Here is a 5353-nt window from a genome sequence, read left to right as displayed (position 1 = left end):
CATGGATGTCTACAGTAACTTCCACTGAATTCAATAAAAAGGCTTTTTTATTTTTTTAAGTATCATGGATTTTTTTTGTTTGTTTTTAAAGTTTTCTTTGTTTTGGTTTATTTTTTTTTTGTTTTATTTTTATTTTGTTTTGTTTGAGACCAGGGTTCATGTAGCACAAGTTAGCCCCAAACTCACTACTGCGAAGTTTGTAGTATGATGCTGTCTATAGGCAATGGCTCAACAGTTTAAATGACCTTCCTTTAATGATGCTTCGCCTTACTTCCTCTTCATTTGGGCAGTTCAATATCACTTTTCTACATCTGATTGCTACTGTCTTAGTCAGATTATAACCCTGGTAGCCTTCCCTAACGTGCTCATTTTTTACTTGCCTAAACTAAATCCTGTTCTCCTAAAGTTTGCTTCCATTTAATGTTCTAACAAGAGCTGCATTCGGCCATGGAAATAAAACATGACAGCATTTTCTCTCATGGAACTCATAGCGACCTTCCAGATGATTGAAAATAGAGATGGGCAGAGTGGTAAATGCCCCATCATCATCTAACTAGATCTACTTTAAAAAAAAATTCAACCAAGCCTAAGAGAAAAGGTTAGCCAAGAAAGCGAGCTGAGAGTGTACCAGTATTTGCATTTTTGTTTTATGAGTGACGTCACTGAAATGACTTTATTCTCTGAGTACTTCATCTCAATGGAGCACTCTGCCTTGAGGGAGTAAACATAAATGACAGCAGAGGAGAGCTCTTCCATCTGTCGTATGTATGACAGAATCCCCATGCTATATGTAGCACACATTTTATATGCCAACAAGTAGAAGATAATGCTGTTATTTGTATTTCTTATCCCCCCAACTCACCCCTTCAGATCTGACTTCTAACTTCCCTTGCTGTGAAGGTACCCCTGTTTGAAAGCAGAGTCCACAGAAGTAACCAAGTTCAAATAAGGTCAGCAGGGTCGCGTGGACAGCATCTTATAGAAAGAAAAAGCTCAGAGACAGTCATTCATAAGAGAATGGTGCTTAACAGTAAAGGGAGAGATCAGATGCCACACTACAAGCCAAAGAATATCAAGATTGCAAAAAAGAAAGAAAGAAAGGAAGAAAGAAAGAAAGAAAGAAAGAAAGAAAGAAAGGAAAGAAAGAAAGAAAGAAAGAAAGAAAGAAAGAAAGAAAGAAAGAAAGAAAGAAAGAAAAGAAAGAAAAGCAAGGCTAAAAGGCCCTGGAATGGATTCTAGGTTAGAGCACTCAGAAACATGGTGCTAATACCATGACCCTAGGTCTTCAGTCCTGAGAAGTGTTAGTTGATGAAGTTTTCCTCCTGAGTCACCCAAGTGCTGCATTCACCACAGCAGCTAAAAGGGACCGTACAGATGTTAGACATGAGCACTGTTGGGCAATCAAGTGAAATTTTACGATTTGGAATAGAGAAATACAAGATAAGTTTCTGAACAATTTTGAAGAAAATGCAAAATGCAGCCGTCATATAAAAGAAAGGTCTGTCATATAATACTGGCCCCAATTGGATAAGGTGGCTCCAAAACTACAGAATAATACTCCCACCACGAGAGCCTCCAAGGCAAAAAACTGGATATTTCCATCCACAAACATTCCTTTAGAAAGTCTCAAGACCATCAGATGGTGCCTGTACTGTTTAGAATGGAGCCTTTTTCTGCTAGTCAGCTGAATGGGGGGGGGGGCGAGGCAGAAGGGTTGGCCTGTAATGAAATAAACAATGAGAAAGTTAAAAAAAAAGATTTATTTTCCTTTCATGCAGTACTAATTTCAGCATATCTTATCTTTAAAGGGAAAGAGGTTTCCTTTGTGCTGTATATAAACATACACATTTGAGCTCTGAATCGCTTAAGGTTTCTCGACAGCATAAACTTCAGTGAACTATATGTTCCACCAAGGCATGAATACACCCACAGCAGATAGTAAAGACAAAACGAGGGTCTGCAAATGAAGAATGGTCTCATTGTCTGCAATAGCATTCTCTGATTGCATTGGAGTCCCTGGGGAATTCACTGCTGGAGACAAGCCCCGCCCTCTCAAAGGGCTCCTGTGCTCACTCATGACTGTCTTTGCTCTGCCGGGGAGTCCACTTGCTCTACTCAGCTACAGACCAACACAGAAGATCAACCAGGTAAATCTTTTTCTTTTGCTCATTTTAAACAAAAGTGTGCACAGCAGATTGCCAAGTGAGTTTACGTGTTGAAATATTTCTGAAATAATACTCAAAATAGTTGATTCAAGAAAATAAATTCTGCAGGTAGGGAAATATATATGTACAAAATGCATACAAACATATGCAATTGATATATTCTGTGTCACTATCTGGCATTGGCTGAAGCTGTATTTATCTCAAACTTGGAATCCTTTCACAAGGAGAAGGGAAATTTTGACTATCAACATGGCTTGATGCTCTTTGATAAATAGTTTGAGAAGATGATGTCTGCTGTATAGTTCACTCTGAAAATATTTATTTGGTTTAAATTATGATGATGTTTGCATTTTGCATTTTGTTTTTCTAATTTCATAGCCATTATTTTGTTGGAGAATTTGACTCCAGACCTATTGAGACTCATTCTCTTGTGAAGTAAACTTTATATAAGCTGGTAGTTACATTGATTTAAAAAGGTAATTTTATATTCTTCTTCTTGTCATAACATTTTCATAGCATTTGTACATCTTTACCAATAAATCGTTTATCTCCTCTGACAATTAAGAAGCATTCCAAATAGACATACAGAATTCCAGGTTAGCTTTCTTAAAACTCAAAACTGCTTAGTCAAGAGTAGAGATAAAATGACTGGTTGCCTTGCAGGCTGCTTGCTAATTGGATGAACGGAAAGCATGCTTTTCCTTACACCAACCTATGACACTAATGGGTAAGCTGATTTTTGTCTCCCTAAAGTAATTGTACAGACCAATTTAAAATCACTTGCATTTACTTGGTTAGCTGTTCTCAAACAGGGCAAAGGTCTTGAACATTTATACTAGGGAGATTTAAATTGTCAGCTTGATGAAGAGAGCAAGGACCCTTCAGAATAACTAATTAAAATTTGCTCTGTGTCTTCCTTTATGCATAACGAATACCTTATCTATTGGGGTTTGCAAGGAAGACAATGCTACAGCAAGTTAATCTTTATGGTGTTCCATCTCTGCTCTTCATCTGCCTCCCTTCTGTTTCAACATCACGTAGGAAATTCTAAACAGAGTGTTAAAATACAAACAGTGAGTTTTGCTAATCAGGCTGTTTAACAATCAGTGTGTAGAAAAGATAATATTTGTACAAATTATCCAATGCCCTAATTATTAAAGTATTGCATCTTGATGCAATGACTTTTCCTCTATTTCTATATCTGTAGCCTATAGGAGATGTTAAATAAAATATTAAAGTATGAAGTTAGTGATAATCATTAATCAAAATAGCCAAATCTGTCAATTGTGTATATAAAGTGCTATTTTAATAGTTCAGAGCTTGCAGTGAATGAAGATGTTCATATGATGAGCAATATGTCATATTTATATAATATTCCTAGTGGAGAAATGATTGGTGCATAACATGAATGAACACTGATATCACTATGTGAATAAATGAATGTTGCCTGATATCACTAAATAAATGCATGCTTCCATAGAAAATGGTGGCAATGAGGCCCAATCTCCTAACTCCCCATTGATACAATAAGGGCAGTATTTCCATTGGCAAGGAAAATACATAGCTACAAATATTATTTAGCGTGCCTTTTATTTTTATCAGAAAATATATTCTAGAACTACATCAACAAAACTACACACCATATGAACAATTTAACATTTATTATCCTCAACTGAATTAATAATCCCTTTCCTGCCGTATTAAAAGATGTGTTATCCAATATATTATACAATGTATCTTAAAAAATCTTAAGAAATCTTACTTTCTGGCATGATGCTCTAATTAATTTTTTTAACCTAGCATTATAAGCAATGGGATTATCAATGGGAGAAGGCCTGAGGTGATAAACTAAAAATAATATTATCGGCAGAAACTTTTCTCTGAATGAATTCTCTTAAAAAGAAATTCTAGCACCCCCCCTTTGACACTTTCACAATATTGTAAGGTACAAACTCCAAAGTTTATTTTCATCTGGTGACTTGGAAATATATCTTTCTCAATATTATAAGAAAATATTAATTTTATACACATACAGAAATGAAGAGGGCAGGGGTAAGGAAGTGGTAAGAACAGCATTATCATGCAAGATGAAGCCACCTTGTTCCCCAAGCAGCCCCTTCAACTTGTCCTGATTCACATATTTCAAAGTAATTCTGGACACCATGTCTTATTATTGATGAGTGTTGAAGCATAATTTTCTAGCAATTCAACTGTTGCCTTTGTCATGCTGCAGTGTGGAACAGCAGTTTGACAAACACCTGCCTTGATCTTGTCAAGTTCAGAATAGGAAGGACATTTACGTTCTCCTGCTACATCATATCCTTCTAAACCGTCATTGAAATCAGAATCAGAAAAGAGTCCTCAGTTACCTCATCAGACCCATCTGATGATTCATTCAATTTTAAATCTTGTTATCTCTTCTTACCTACATTTTGTTGGGTGGAGAACTGAAAAGCAGGCTTTTTGTTTTAGAAGTTTCATATCTAAAGGTTGATGATTGTGGTACTGTGATAAATTTTAACACGTTCTTTTGGATTCTTTTACCTTTCTGTAAATTGTGGTTCAGGACTGGAATTACTCAAACTCAGATTGCATTTTTGACATTAAACTTTATACCATGCTTTCCTCTTCTGCCTTGATTTAGGATAAAACAAATTTGCTTACATGGAAGAGATTCTTAATTACAGGGGATTTGAAAGACATCAAAGCAAAAGCAAAGCAAAAGAAAAGCAAATCATTTTTATTAGAAAGCAAACATGTAAAGGAATAATATATCTTATATTGCTCCTTTAACTTATATCAGCTAGATCTATCCTTCCAGTTTGGGCTAAAAGAATGACTGCTGAGCAACTGCTAGGAATTGATGGGAAACGAAAATTTTTGTGTTGTCAAGCTCTCTGAGAAACATCAGTCTCATCTCACATACTAGAATTCAAAAGACATGGATAGCTGTTTCCTTCAGTAGTGTGTTGACTACAGAGTCCACTGAGAAATTTTTTTGATGCTTTAGGTCTTAGTTCTCACTAGGAATTCTTTAACTGGCTTCTTCTTAAGCTTTCGTTCATTAATATCTATATAATCTGTGCCTTTAAGGACTTCACAACTTAACTGAAATGCTATTAAAGAAACGGGTGGTGAAAGGAAGTAGCTGTTTAGAGGGGTACTGGAGCCCTGGGGTTATTTAAATT

General features: G+C 35.8%; 1 protein-coding gene across 1 annotated transcript in view; it reads left to right on the top strand.

Annotated features, from left to right (window-relative positions):
- The first annotated feature begins 2828 nt into the window (after positions 1 to 2828).
- Positions 2829 to 5353, top strand: part of LOC113457813 (rho GTPase-activating protein 7-like) — a 190508-nt gene continuing 187983 nt past the window's right edge. Inside the window, exon 1 of the mRNA XM_026786862.1 lies at positions 2829 to 2892. The gene's annotated coding sequence lies outside the window, so the exon portion shown is untranslated. The remainder of the gene's footprint in view (positions 2893 to 5353) is intronic.

This window comes from Microtus ochrogaster, linkage group LG7_11 (genome assembly GCF_000317375.1).
Source record: "Microtus ochrogaster isolate Prairie Vole_2 linkage group LG7_11, MicOch1.0, whole genome shotgun sequence".
In the NCBI taxonomy this organism is placed as follows: Eukaryota; Metazoa; Chordata; class Mammalia; order Rodentia; family Cricetidae; genus Microtus; species Microtus ochrogaster.
Note: the sequence above shows the minus strand (reverse complement) of the source record. Positions and strands in the feature narration are given on the sequence as shown.